General features: G+C 43.6%; 1 protein-coding gene across 1 annotated transcript in view; it reads right to left on the bottom strand.

The window, feature by feature from the left end:
* Positions 1–16,278, bottom strand: part of LOC145337237 (butyrophilin subfamily 3 member A1-like) — a 360,163-nt gene that overhangs the window by 194,915 nt on the left and 148,970 nt on the right. The window lies entirely within an intron of this gene.

Here is a 16,278-nt window from a genome sequence, read left to right on the forward strand (position 1 = left end):
GGGACTCAGTGGAGGGCATACGGGAGGATTTAGAGTCCATCGTCAGTGGGGGAATTCCCCTCATCTCCCTCAGGGAATTCCAGGAATTCCGAGCTGACAGCTCATGGCAAAGTCCAGCTGACCCTTGACGGATGGTCGGAGGTGACATCTCGCAGAAGGTTCACATCTTCTGTCGGGAGACTGTGAGGGGTTCAATGAGGGGACAGAAGGCCAGGGTCGAGGGGTGGGAGCAGGAGGTGCTCGACCTGGAGTTCACTCTGAGTTGAGGACTGAGGGGGAATGGTACCCATACTAATAATTATAGAAGTGAATAGTAGCCATATTAATAACTGTGTCCAGTGAAAGGGTTAAACCACAAAAAAGCCTGCACACAGTTTAACAGCAGAGACATGCATATCAGGATAGTAAGCTGCTATTGCCAGGCAAAGGCCGAGTGTCTGAGTTACAGAGGTTTCATATAAACAGAAGGGGAGGAAGATGCCTTTGTCTGGGAGAGGCCATTGAAGCAGACATTTGGAATGGGAGGATTGATTTGTGTTCTCACAGTCAGACACAGCTGGGTGTCCAAAGATAGTTGGAACAATAACCTACAATCAAAACTTAACTCTGATTGGATATTACAATTAAGCAAGCGGAATGTGATTGTGATTTGTTTCAATATCTGTACCTTATGAATGATGTAACCTTAATCTATAACTGTGAGTTGATAGAGATAACTCCTGTACATTGATTGGTCAATGTTAATTACTTGTAATCAAATTTGAAACTATAACTGCTTGTGTACTTCTAAATTCTGAACTCTGACTCGCCTCAGAACAAAGAACAAAATCAGCCCGGGAAACAGGCCCTTCGGCCCAACGAGCCCGCGCCGCCATCTCAGCACCACCAGTCCACCTCTCTACCCATGACCCCTATCTAATGTTTTATGGCCATCCAGATTGAGGGAAAACTGATTTAGGGACAATTTATTCCTGCCAATCAGCCTAACAGCACATCTTTGGGGTGTGGGAGGAAACCGGAGCACCCGGAGAAAACCCACGCAAGCACGGGGAGAATGCGCAAACTCCCACAGACGCCGGCCCAAATCCATGTGTCTGCACAGCAATCAGCGATAGTCACTGAGCTGTCGTCTTGCCTTAATGGTCTAAAAAGTTTCCGATCGCTATAGTCTTTAATAAATCATTTTGAACTACTCTGTAACTTTGGCTATTTGAGGGGAATGGTGATTATAAGTACATTAATGAGCAAAGCATCCTAGAAGCCCCACAACAAGGATCCGGCCCTGTGGAAGGTGTACGGAGAGAAGAACGGCGCTCTGAGGGAGCAGCAGATTATCGAGTTCTGTGGTGTGTTTGTGAGATCACAGATCCGGTTCCTTCAGAACCTGGACCTTGTCTTCCCTGAAGAGGGAAGCCTCGAAAGCTTGTGAGTCTATTATCAAATAAATCGGTTGGACTAAAACCTGGTGTTGTCAGACTTTTTACAGTGATGATGCTGACAGAGGTTTGTGGGAGGATCTGTTGAAGGTCAGCACAGAGGGTGCTGAGTGACTACACACGGGTCCTGAGGGAAAAATCTAGTGACTGGAGAAATATTCCTCTCCATTATTGCCCTGCTGCCCAAGAGGGGCCATCTCCTCCTGTTTATGAAGTGGTGCCCAGTCTCCCTCAGCACGGACTACAGGATATTTGTCAGGACCATGTCTGCTCACCTTGGCACCGTGCTGGCCCAAAGGATCCACCCTGACCAATCCCACCTGGATCAGGAGAAAGAGTTTGACGGTGGATCACCAATATTGTGGACATCAGATTCAGGGCCCATTTTGTTGGCTAATCCAGCTCCTGTCCATGGCTCCGGAGTGTCTGATTGAGGGTAAATCCCCTCTCTGCCATTCCACTCTGCCCAGAGGGGTTTCCTGTACGGGCTCTTGCACAGCTTCCACTCCCTCGATCTCATCGCCCATCCAGACACTCTGTGAGGTTCTGTCCTGTTGTCCGGAGGAGGCAGAGTCTCCCAGTGGGATGCTGTCCATGTGGGATCCTCCTTCTGTCCATCAGGGATTTGGGGTGAAGGGTGTTACACACGGCAGTCCCGTGCAATGGAGAGTGAAATCAATTCACTGATTCCCAGGCTGCCTGTAATTTCTGTAACCTGGAGGAGTCTGTGTTTAATATTTCTATCGAGTGTGAGAGATTCCAGCTCCTCTTCCATTACCTGAAGGGGCTGCTGCTCAATTTCTGGCTGCACTTCAGCCCCACTCTCCTGATCTTTGAGCACAAGGATGCTGAGGAGAGCGGGCAGAGGATCTCCTTATTGGTCTGTTCCTGGGCCTGGTAAAGGTGACCATTAACAGGTCCAGGCAGTGAGCAGTCAATGGGATCATTTGGTGTAACTGCCTGCCTCTCTTCCACAGCTACACCTGGGTGTCCCTCAAGGATGAGGTGCACACCTACCCACTGGTACACTTGAGGCCTTCCATGACCACAGAGTCGGGGTGGAGATGGGGGTGTGGAGGGGAGGGGGGGGAATGGGGGGGAGATGGAGGGGGATGTGGTGTGGAGGGGTTGTGAGGGTGGTGGGGGCAATGTGGAGGAGTGGTGATTCAGTGCAACATCAGCCTCGTAAAGTAACCGTAAATTGAATTTTAAAGTTCCAAAATTTTAAACTTTCTTAAAGTTCAAATGTTAAGTTTTGGCTCTTTGATCCAGTGGGTTATTCCTGCCCCGTTCAAATGGGACACTTCATTGTTTAGATTTGCTCAAAAGAGGAATAAATAGATACAGACTGAAACTGTCACTGTTGGGTTTGGAGGCACATGCTTTTAATGTGTAATTCTGTAAATAAATGCAGATGAAAGTGTGTAAAGATTGGCTCCAGTTCTATCCTCTTTGGAGGAGAGCGACAGTGAATCCTCCACACAAGAAGCTTTGGTTGGACAGAGTCTCACCCGGCATCACTGATTGGTTCAAAGGGGATGTTTCACTGATATTATTTATCTCGCCTACATTTCCATTCCATTCCCAATCTTTTATCGCTGTTCTGTCTTTCTACTGTCACTGAGCCTGGGCTGATTTTAGAATAAACTCAGACAAAATGGTTTGAAATGTTCAGACTGGTCTAAGACTCTGGATCTTTAAATGTAATTCAAAGTCATTTCCAAATCTGGGTGCACAATCTTAAACTGAAATTAATAAACTCAATCTGTCACATTTTACTGTGTTATAAACTCAAAGTGTCAATTTTTATTTGCTATTACCAGGCCAGGATTCTAATAAATACAAACATGAGCATTGCTGAATAAAGAGACATGCTGTCAGACTTTAAAAATCTTTACTTAGACTGGTGGAAGGTGCGAAGTGATGTTCCACATGGATGAAGGCTGGGACGACAGTTGTTAATAATTTGAATCAATGATGAGGAGTTAGGAAGGTGAAAATCAGAATTTGAGGATGAAATTTGAATTGGAAATGCAGTTAATAGAGAGGAAAGAATCAACTGAAAATCATCTGAGACATTGTCCTGAATTATGCAGCCAGAGACTGTTCTGTTTGGTTCACCGTCACTTCCTCCTTTGATCGATTCGTTGCTGTTTGTTGTCAGAAGGAGAAATGAAAATATTGAACTAAGGAAACTGCAGCTGTGGTTCCAGCAACAACCAGTATTCTGCTGTGTCTGAGAAACATTCCCATCTAATTTGCTATTGAAACCAGAGGGATAATCGACAATGTACCATTTCTCTGTCAAGTAAAAGCAATCGATTTTACTGAGCCCGTGTGGGTGAGATTTAACTGGCTTGATACGATATTGAGCCCATTGCTCCCTTTCACTTTAATTTTGTTGCTCAATTTCCTGACGGTCAGATATATTTTACAGTCGAGTCTATAAGAGACTGAGAGGAAAGAGCAATGGAGAAAATCATTACTGAGTCAGGATCCCAGTGTCTTTCCTGACACTGATGCTAGGCTCCCTGCTGGATGGATTTTTTTACCCTGATCTATTTCTGGTTTAAATATAGGAATAACATTCATTGGCCACAGGATCTCTGGCAGAATTTGAGTGTTAAATTTTTTTTTACAATCACTTTTCTGTATTTTTATGTGATTCCAACCCAACCACAAGTTTTATCCAGTCTTTGATTATTTTATCAAATTTCGAACTGTACTGACCTGAAATGGTCTGATGAATTTATTCAATTATTATTCAATAGTTCAATTCCTCTCCTCATGAATCTTTCTCCCGTCTCTAGTCTCCCAATCCTTATTCACTGGTTCATTCTGCTCCAACTGTCCCACGACACACACAACTTCTTTCTAACTGAGCTCAGAGCTGTGCTCCACTTGTCCATTTGTCAGTTTGCCTCTCTCTAGTCAGAATTCTAGTAAAGCCGAGTTGAGTTAGCCTCTACTTTCTACTTTTATTGCAGCAAAACATTTCATAAGTCACACATACAGGCAGAGTCAACATGGTTTTATTGGTCTTTAATGCAAGGGGATGGAGTATAAAAAACCCATTTAGAATTGGTCTGGTTTCTTCCATTCTCTCCACTGGTGGAAAGGAATAGGGGCTCTAATATATGGAACAGATACAAGAAATTCATTTAAAAATTACTTTTCAGTAAAACCTACAGCAAGCTGCATTTTCTAAGAGTGAAAGCTGACTGAGCAGATACATGGTGAACTCCCTTCACATCAATGTGACATTGCTAATAAAGATTACACGCATCTACAAGTCACTGTCCTTAGGGTCGTCACAATGTCAACTCTCACTAAAATACAATGTTAGCTGGGAGAAATAAAACCACAATCAGGTAAAGGAACACAAGGCCCCAAGTCTTATCGTCTCATTGGACGCAATATATTGACCAAACAGTTTGACCAACATGACCATAACACAGCCCGAGTTTTTCAAAAATAAATTCAGAAAAACAGAAATTGGATGGTCAACTTAATTATAATAGGAGGGTTTTCTCACCTGTTATGGGGTAATGAGTTGGGTGGTCTATTATTTAGAGAATGATCATCTTCCACATCACCTTTTAATTATACAACACCAAAAACTCATTGTAAATATCTCCACAAAATTTGAATGATCAGATTTGTTAGGGGAGAGTGTGATAGCGATCAGCTCCCTTTGAGATCCATCCTAACAAGTCTCACACTCTCGGGGATCAGGGAAAAATTACTCTGATATTTGATGGATGTTCAATTCCTTTTTTAGAATCTAATATTTGTATTAAGTAAGAGTTTACATTTGGGATTCTCTGATCGATATTAGAATTAACTATCTATTCGGAATATTATTTAAGTGTTGCAATTTACATTCTCTGTATAATCACTCTGTTACAGGCTTTTTCATAATATTAAATTTATCTGTTTACTTAAAATTTAAACTGTCTCATTTAATCTTTTGTATCAAACACTCCTCGATCCCACCTCCTATTCCCTTGGGGAGAAAATAATTTCTGAGGAGTTCTCCTCCGGATCCTTACAATATCCGGGAAATTACAATCGAGCTAAGAATGCAGTTGGATTTTAGGCTATTGGGTGGAAGGTAACATTCTGGACTGACTTTCTTCCTTTGGGTGTAGAGATAGCTCGACACTGTGGACCCAAATTACACGTCCTGGAGTTTGCTTCCCTCTGACTGAAGTTGAGAAAGTGAGTTTCACAATGAGCCGGATCCGACTGGCTTCCTGTAAAAGTTACGATTGTAAAAACACCACAGGAGTTCCAGGATTCAGACCCAGCGACAGTGAAGGAACAGCGATATATTTCCATGTTACCTCAATGTTCCATGTTACCACCATGAGATAAACTCCACACACAGGACTCACTCAAAGGGTGGTGAATCTCTGGAATTCTCTGCCCGTTGAAGTGGTGGAGGCTACCTCGCTAAATATTTTTAAGACGCGGGTTGATGGGTTTTTGATAAGAGAGGGGATTAAGGGTTATGGGGAGAGGGCGGGAATGTGGAACTGAGCCACGACAGATCAGCCATGATCTTATTGAATGGCGGGGCAGGCTCGAAGGGCTAGATGGCCTACTCCTGCTCCTATTTCTTATGTTCTTATGTAGGACTACACCCCAACTGGTCTACATTAATCACTGTACAGAAAATACAGAAACAATTACATGGTCAAAAAGTGATTGGACATCAAGAGGGTAAATAATACATTGCCTTACGGACACACACTGCATACTTCTCTTCCCAAAGGTCTGAAGTCTGAATCTGCTGTCAATCTCTCTGCTCCTGTTAATATTGAGTGTGGTTGTAGAAGCGAATGCAGCCTCTGCCTAATGTGATATTGGGGTGGGACTGGAACCTGACTTCCATTCCCATTGCAGTTCAGTGAGAAACTACATCAGCCGACACATCCCAACCTGCTCAACATACTTACCTTCATTCAATGTCTTGATGGTGTGTGGGTAGAACAACGATTAACAGTTATCAGTGATATTGGCAGCTCCCAGGAAACTTTGGGAATTCCTTGATGATGAGGGAATGAGGGAATCCACTGTCTCACTGGCAATGGTCTCAAAATCATCCCCAGAGCCACCAAGTCACCGCACTCCATGTCATCAACCCTTGTGACCCACCGACTCACCACATAGAGTGAGCGAGTTGATTGGACTCTCCCGGCAGCCTTGCTTCAAAGAACAAAGAAAATTACAGCACAGGGACAGGCCCTTCGCCCCTCCAAGCCTGCACCGACCACGCTGCCCGACTGAACAAAACCCCCTACCCTTCCAGGGACCGTATCCCTCTATTCCCATCCTATTCATGTAGTTGTCAACACGCTTCTTAGAAGTCACAACTGTATCCGTTTCCATTACCTCCCCCAGCATTGAGTTCCAGACACCCATTACCCTCTGTGTAAAAAATCTGCCTCGTATGTCTCCTTTAAAACTTGCCCCTTGCACCTTAAGCCTGTGCCCCCTAGTAATTGATTCTTCACCCTGGGAAAAAGTTTCTGACTATCCACTCTGTCCCTGCCTCTCATAATCTTGTAGACTTCTATCCAGTCACCCCTCAACCTCTGTCGTTCCAGTGAAAACAAACTAAGTTTCTTCAACCTCTCCTCATAGCTAATGCCCTCCATGCCAGGCAACATTCAGATAAATCTTTTCTGTATTCTCTCGAAAGCCTCCACATCCTTCTGATACTGTGGCGACCAGAATTGAACACGATATTCCAAGTGTAGCCTAACTAAAGTTCTATAAAGCTGCAACGTGGCTTGCCAATTTTGAAACTTAATACCCCGGCCGATGAAGGCAAGCATGCCGTATGCCTTCTTGACTACCTTCTCCATCTGCATTGCCACTTTCAGTGACCTGTGTATCTGTACACCCAGATCCCTCTGCCTATCAATACTCTTAAGGGTTCTGCCAAGTCCTCATCGACCCTTTCTGGCACCTCTTCAAACAACTCCAGCAAATTAGTTAAATGGATGTCAGCACAGTGGCACTGCTGCCTCACAGCGTCAGTGACCCAGGTTCAATTCTGGCCTTGGGTGACTGTGTGGAGTTTGAATATTCTCTCTGTGTCAGCGTACGTTTCCTCCGGGTGCTCCTGTTTCCTCCCATCTGCTTAGAAGTAGTTCTAATAAATAAGTGTTGAAGCAGATACTAAAATCTGTTGACAGTCTGCCTTAGAACCAAGTTCCAGAACCAGAGTCCAAACCCAAGAACCCAATCTCAGAACATGGTGACAAGCTCAGAACAGGGGGTGTCAATGGCAAAGGCAGCATTTGTTGCCCATCCCTAATATCTACACAGACTAATGGAGCCATTCACTGACACAAACTGTAATGCACCCTTCACTAGTTATTGTAAGTTAGTAAACCAGTTACAGAATCAGCTTCCCGTAAAGAAACAACGGTGTTCCAGCACCACCAGGTGGCCGAAGTCAGTAATGCAGGAAAAATAAATCTGTGGAGTCCCGATCTCAGGCAGCAGGAGGCGGTGTTGCTCCATGTAAACTAGGATGTTTATGTTAAAAGTGTTTTTATTGATTTACCCTAATAAACATCAATACAAAGAAAACCTTGGAGAAATATAATCAGATAGGACTGACTAAAATCCTGACATCGCCTTTCAGGCAGGAAATCAAATTGTGTGAACGAATTGAATATTGAAATCAATTTGAGGTCCTGAATAACGTAAAGATTCTGAGAAATTACTGGGTTAAAAATAAATCCACAGACAGTTTGTGGCTTTAGATTTACTATTTTGTTGACAAGTAATGTTGTTGCATCAGGTCAACTGTATTTATACAATCAAACAATTTCATCTGTTATAATGAAAGCAAAATTCTGCTGATGGTGGAAATCGTCTGAAAAAGATTCATATTCCACTCGAGATGTTAACTCTGTTTTTCTCTCTCCACAGACGGGACCGACTGAGCATTTTTCCAGCACTTTTGGTATTAATTTGATTTGCGGGTGAATTGAACAAGGAAACATGTTGTTGCAGTTTCGCCGCAAGCCATTAGGTGGAGCTGTTGCATGGATTTTAAAAATCTAATTTGATTGCTGCAATACCATTCTGAGCCAGGGGGAGGTGGTGTTGCTCTGTCTGATTTCACTTTCATTCTCACATTCTAACTATCCACCAATCCCCCAGTTATTAATCCAGGAGAACTTTCTTATCTTCTCTGTACTCGGAAAACAGGCCCAGATTTTTGAATTCACACCGTGACACACAGCAAGATCCCAAACTGGGGAATTTCACTCTCCCAACCTGGGCTTTTTTGAACATTGTCCAGACTGGCAGTGTGGAATTTCCCGATAGGGACTCGGTGTGTGACAGGAACATGGAATTGGGAAGTCCAGGCTCATGTTTATTTTCCCTCCTTTCTTTCTGATCTAATTCTCTTTCAGTTGTGAAGAAAGGTGCTGCTGAACTGTCTGATCAGCCGAGTCTTTCAGCATTTTGTGTTTTTGGGATTGCTGCCAGTACCAGGTATGCAGCAGCAGGAGGCGACATTGCACTGTTAAACTTCACTGATCTTTGAACAGCTCGACATCACCATCTTCTGGCTGAAATCGGCACTACAATGAACTGCAAGGGAAAGTTCAACACTCTGGGCTGAATGGTCACTGTGATCACCGCTCACAAAACAGGCGTTGGAGTCAAGTGTGGGAGCAGAGTGAGAAATGGAAACGGGGAAGAAATCCCAGCTACAGACTGGGAAACAGGGGAAGAGATGGAGGATGGGACTGGGTGGTTTGACTGACTGAAGCAGGGAGTAAATGAAGGAAGGAGAGACACAAGATATTTAATTTATTTTGTCCTTCAAACTTGTGTGTTTTAACCTCTAATAGCGAATGAAAACACTAAGTCGACTTTGAATGTTTAAACACAACTTTCATTATTCTGGTCTCTAACACAGGTTCATCCAGACTCAAAATGTTCGCTCTAACTCTCTCCACAGATCTGTCAGACCCACTGAGATTTTCCAGCATTTTTCTGTTTTTGTTTCTTTATTTTTTAGCTACTTAGAAACTAGTCATTTCCTGCAATGCATAAACTAAATACTCTCTATCCGTTACTGAAATTGAGGCTGATTTCCACTTGCATACGAAACCTGGCCAGGATTTTGCCACGTAACTATCAGTCTTCTTCTTTTGTTGTTTTCTGTGAATGTTGGTCCAGATTTTGCCTGAACACAAGCTGTTTGTTAGCATTCCTATACCTCAATGGGTCTTTGGCCGCCAGCCAATGAATTGATCAAAAACTGTTCGATGAGGCCAATCAGATAGACCCAGCACACAGGGTCAGGACCCACCAGACCCCATCATGTTTATGCCTTACTGCATGTAGCCCACATTCCAGTGCCCAGATAAGGAGACACTGGCTCCCTGCCTTCAGCTCTTTCTTTGGAATAAGTCTCAGGCCAGCTTGGCCACAGGAAATCCTAGCGTGCTTACAACATTGACCAAAAACCTGCTTTGCTTGATTGAAGTTGAATCTCTGAAAGTTATTCGGCTACAGTCGTTCCTCTTGATCCCTGAAGCCACAGGCAAAATAGATCACTTACCCATGACCAAATCAACATGGAAGTGAAAATCAAACTGCAAGACAATCAAATAAATTCATTCAAATTACACAATATCAGTGTTATATCACATACATCACTTAATATATTACATAAAGCATTCCTGTTTACACCACTATAACTGCATTTAACTGTTTGGTTACCTCCGTCTTCCATTTAATAACCCATATTGTTACCATAATTAAATACAACAAGGTGGAAAGATTATTAATTGTTGAAGGCCTTTTAATTTGTACCCTTCAAATAACCAGACCAAATCGCAGAGTTCAAATCAAGGTTGAGGACTGGTTCCAAATCTCGAATCTTTAGTTTCAGACCTAACCTCATCTATCAGATCTCTGGCAAGAATCTCAGCCTTCATCCACCCTTTGACTGAGGCCCCAGTGGTCTTAGTTATCCCTTCAGTTACCTGATTCAATGTTTTTATGAGTCCATCACCCTGTAGGTCTGTGGCAGTGAGTGCATTCTCGGTTCCATAGCCTCCACACTGTCATCCCTTTCTGTGGCAACCCAGGAGGAATAGCCATTCAGTTCAGACAGTTGTACTGAATTAAGTACCGAGTTTTCACTCCCAAACAATCCCCCAATATCGCCCAGTACATCTCATATCTGTGATTCAGGATCAATGCTGTAAGTATTGTTGGTTACCCCTAGAGACACCATTGTCACATCATGTAATAAAGTTTTAGCTTTCCCAGTCCTAACTAACCCATCAGGGGGAGGCTCGACCATGTTTGGACATTGGGTAGGTTTTTGATATCCACAAGTATTAAGCTGGTAATATCTAATATCTCTACAATCAAGTCTTATCTATTACTTGTTTACATAATTCTTGACAATACTGGCCAGGTTCTGTGACATTGAATAAATATCTCCACAAATCCGGTATTTGAATCATATTATATCCTTTGGATAACTAAATTACCCTCTGAGTCTATCTCAACTGATCATCCCAACTCACAGGGTTTGATGAATATGCTCCCCTTAAGCCTTTTTCAAAACTCCATCCTAAGAGGGTGAACACTATACTCCTGTCTCATCCTTTTTTAACCCATCCACCCCCTGGGTCAGCAATTCGAATTGACATGCCTGGTTTTCCTCAGGGGACAAAAACCTCATGCTCTGTCAGTTCCTCCCCATGATGGCTCGATTACTTGTGTTCGATGATTGGTGGGGGTGGCTTGATGCAATATCCAGATATTGAGTTTCTTTATCCACTCTCCTGTTCCTCCGGTGAGTAGCTGAACGTACACCATTCCACGATAGTCATCAGAGTAAACTGGAACCTGTGAAAACATTAATGCTGGTCCCCACCAGACGGGTGGTCATCAGGTTTGTTTGGGTCCTCATACATTTTTAACAGAGTATAATGCTTCCACTGACTTCCTCTCTTTGTATCTACAAATCTGTACGTATCACCTGTTAGAATTAGTTTGTCCAGTCCATGCCACCACGGTTGGAGACCGCTGCCCTCACGCCCCACCTTTACCATCACCCTTGAGAGCTATTCTTCATTTTTCAATCTGCTGATCTGTCTCCCAATCCTGCATTGCCTGTCAGTCTCTAACTTCTGAATCAAATATAGTTGTTTAATTCTCTCACGTACTCTCGGATCCTGCCTCTAAGTGGCCCTGCATTGCATCCACCCTCTATGATTTGTTAAAGCGGAGGAATCTCTCATGGGGAATTCTTCCACCCACCTGGTAAATTGATCTATAATTACTAGGCAAGATCACTTCCCTTTTGATGAGGGTAGCGGACCTGTAAACTCAATCTGTATCTGATCCCAAGGTCCTCTGGGACGAGGCTGGTGATCGAGTTTAATTTTTATTGCCTTTGCAAGGTTGTACTAGGGACACAAAGTGCATTGCTGGCAAAATTGTGCAGTTTCCCCTCCTATTCCCTTCCAATACCACATACTCCACAGAGAAACCAATTTCAAAACAATTGAAATAAAATCTATTATATCCAATCTAATATATTAATCGAATATATTATAAATCTAATATATTATATCCATTAAATCTAATATATTGTCCTGTCCGGATGTAAATCCCCATTCAGAGTCTTCTGATGCTTCTTGGGGCAACCACTTTCCCCTTCTTTCCTCCACACTCCTTCACTATCTGGGGATGCCCCCGCAACTCTTTCCACTCTTGTCTCATTATTATTCTCAATCTCTTCTTTCTCTTCTCTCACCCTCCAGTGGGGCAATCTGTGCAACAAGACAATCCACCCTTTTTGTAAACTCCAGCTTCATCTTCACATGATTTGTGTTCAATTCCATTAATATTAACTGGATTGTGGTCTCTTGATGCTCCTTTCTCCCTGACACTCCCCACCTGCAGATCACCTCACTCAATATCATTCAAAATAACAACATGCATGGACTTCAAATATTCTCCAGCCTTCCATTTATCTGTATCCATCTGATGGATATTCCTTGCCAAGTTTATTAGCTGCTAGGCCCTTAATTGTTCCTGTCCGAATTATTTATCCTTTCAGAATAATTTTGTTCCTTGTTCATTTTTGACAGGTACTGATGCATTTAATTCTGCCCCAATTGTTTTGAAATTGGTTTCTCTATGGAATGTGTGTCAGTGCCTTGATCACTTTGGCCCCATTAACCATTTCATGTCATGTTGTTTGTCAGGTAGTGTGCATGCCTGAGACCTGCTCTTAAGTGTATAGATACAAGAACTTCCAAACCCTTGAATGGGTTTATTTTGGACTGGTTTCCTGCATATTAGTTACTTAGTACGTAACTCATCTGCACACTTATGCAGTATCTCAATATCATACCAACACCTTCCTGACTCTCAGGTGACCTTGTCAAAGTCTTTCTTCATCTCTGCAAATATGGTCCAGATACCTCAGGTATTGGTCAGAGTATCAAATTCTGTTCTCTTAAAAAACATAGACAAGGACACAAATATCATCAGGAGAAGGCTACCAATTTTCTAGCCAATTTATACTTTCCTTTCGCTAGAATACACATCAGTGCCAGATCAAAATGTTCCATTGAATTGAATTGCACTCAATCTCCCCGCACCCATTTGCTGTTTAATTTCCGATCTCTATCTTCTACCCTAATCCTATCCAGTTTGCTTCACAACATTTTAAAAACAGAAATCAAACATTTCTATTTGATTCCAGGCAGTTACCATTTTGATTCCTTTTTGTCTTAAATAGCAACATTTTTAAGTTAGCTTGTTAACAGCGCATATGTCAGAATTCTCCCAAAATCAAACAGTGTTGTTGGCTTTCAAATGTCCATTAATACCTATCTGATCTCATCTTCAAAAAAATCTTTGTTCCGACATCCATAGATACCACATAAAGTGTGTATGTTTTCTTAAAATAACTTTAAACGTTTTTTTAATCACCAGTTAGTCTCATTATCCATCAAATAAATCCCACCTCTAATTCCGTCCGACCTGTTCAACTATTAAGAACATAAGAACATAAGAAATAGGAGCAGGAGTAGGCCATCTAGCCCTTCGAGCCTGCCCCGCCATTCAATAAGATCATGGCTGATCTGTCGTGGCTCAGTTCCACTTTCCTGCCCTCTCCCCATAACCCTTAATCCCCTCTCTTATCAAGAACCCATCAACCTGCTTCTTAAAAATATTTAGCGAGGCAGCCTCCACCACTTCAACGGGCAGAGAATTCCAGAGATTCACCACCCTTTGAGTGAAGAAGTTCCTCCTCAACTCCGTTCTAAACCGCCTCCCCTTTATCTTGAGGCTGTGCCCCCTAGTCCTACTGTCTTTTTTGAGCGGGAAGAGTCTCTCCACCTCTATCCTATCCATCCCATTCATCATCTTATACGTCTCAATGAGATCTCCCCTCATTCTTCTAAACTCTAACGAGTACAAGCCTAGTTTATTCAGCCTCTCCTCATAGCTCAATCCCCTCAACTCCGGTATCAGCCTAGTAAACCTCCTCTGCACTCCCTCCAGGGCCAAAATATCCTTGCGCAGGTGCGGCGCCCAAAACTGCACACAGTACTCCAGCTGCGGCCTCACCAATGCCCTATACAGCTGCAGCAAGACCTCCCTACTTTTATATTCAATCCCCCTCGCTATGAAGGCCAGCATCCCATTCGCCTTCCTGACCACCTGCTGCACCTGCAAGCTGGGTTTTTGCGACTCATGCACAAGGACCCCGAGGTCCCTCTGCACCGTCGCCTGCTGCAGTTTTTCGCCACGTAAGTAATAGTCCTTCCTACCATTCTTCCTACCAAAGTGGACCACCTCACACTTGCCAACATTAAATTCCATTTGCCATTTCCTGGCCCATTCGCCCAGCCTATCTAGATCCTTCTGCAGACTCTCCACACCCTCCGCACAATTTGCCTTTCCCCCAATCTTGGTGTCATCAGCAAATTTCGACACCCTGCACTCGGTTCCCTCCTCCAGATCATCTATATAAATGGTAAATAGCTGAATATTGCTCACCCTGTCCTTGGCTTTCCATTCACTCTACTGTAACCTGTCGACAAACAGGGTCACATCAGCTCCCCTATGAGCCTGTTCACTTCCTCACATCTCATCTGCACACCACACACATGGTCCTTCAATGTTCATCTATCCCACTGGGTTACTTTCCTCATCCCTGACTATAGTAATCCGCCTATTTGCCGGCAGGAGCAGGCTTTCCTCTTGAGTCTGCCTCACATCCGACACGGTTTTCAACCTTCCCATATTCAGAATTTGTACCAGAGTGTGTTCTGTGTGCAAAGTTACTTCCCCCAACATTGAGCAAATTGGTTTGCCTACTCTGACTGCCCGTGCTGAATAATCCAGGGGCTTGAATACATCTGGTTAACCCCTGTGGTACCTGCTGATTGTTTATTTGAATAGTATGCTACGGGTTACTTTTGGTCTCCATGCTGCTGGGTTACTACAGCAGTGTAGTAATTCCCATTATTGTGACAATATATGTGGAATGGTGAGTCAGGTCTGGTAATCCCAGAGCTGGGGATGTTGCTAGATATTGTTTAATAGAAGTGAATGCAAACCTTGCACTCCCCCACCCATTCTGTCTTCTGTAACTCCTTACCAGATGCCCTCCCCAACTTTTTTCCAGATTTGAAATCGGGCTGATGATTGGTACAATATTGGAGCTCTAAAATTAAATTCTCAAATATCTTGAAGCTGCTGCAAATCTTGTTCCATTTGGAGTTCGCTGCCACAGAAAATCCATCCTGCTTGGAGCAGAATGGGTTCATTCATATCTGATCATTCAAAACCTTAAAATCTTTGCTATCTTCCTGTTGTGACTATCAGTCCCATCGTTAATGCTTATATGCAGCTCACCTTGTTAACGGCAGTCAGCTGCAGCCACTTTGGGTGAATCACGTACATGGACAGTCCATGCCAGCGAGAATCACACGGAGGCTCTTCCATTCCACTAAATGACGAAAGATTGTGATGCAGGGCGTGCCGAAAAAACCAGAGCAAATAACTCCCGTTTTCTCACCACTAAGGCACTTAGAACGTTTTTAGAACAAAGAACAACACAGCACGGGAAACAGGCCCTTCGGCCCAACGAGCCCGCGCCGCCGTCCCACTGTCTCAGTGACCTATTCATGATTTTAGTCTACGCCTAATGTGCGAGGATCAGGGAGGTCCAATTTAGGGACAATTTAGTACCCAATCAATCAGCCTAAAAGCACATCTTTGGGGATGTGGGAGGAAACCGGAGCACCCGGAGGAAACCCACGCAACCACGGGGAGAACGTGCAAACTCCCACAGACACAGGCCCAAATCCATGTGTCCGCACAGTAACAGAGATAGTCTCTGAGCTGTCATGTTGCCCTTGAGATGGTCCAGTTTAAGCACACTAACAACATGAAGCAATAGGCAACTCCCGAAGCAACGTCCAAGAGCAGCCCACTACAACCTGCCGCATGCATGCCCCTTGCTGGACTTAAATGCCTGTGGAGACAAAAAAATTCATTATTAAACAGGCAAAGACTAACATCCCTGAGGCAAAACGTATTCCCAAGCCTACAATGTTTAGTAAGGCCTACTATATCCCCCTATATGTAGCCCGCTCATGTGGCTGTCTAAGTGACTCTTAAACAACCCTAGCGTGCCTGCTTCTACCACCTTACTCGGCAGTGCATTCCACACCCCCACTACCCTTTGCGTGAAAAACTGCCCTCTAATATTTGTCTTATACCTAGCCCCCCTCACCCTAAGCCCGTGACACCT

Source organism: Carcharhinus amblyrhynchos, unplaced genomic scaffold, assembly GCF_965287045.1.
Source record: "Carcharhinus amblyrhynchos unplaced genomic scaffold, sCarAmb.v2.hapA scaffold_45, whole genome shotgun sequence".
Taxonomy (NCBI): Eukaryota; Metazoa; Chordata; class Chondrichthyes; order Carcharhiniformes; family Carcharhinidae; genus Carcharhinus; species Carcharhinus amblyrhynchos.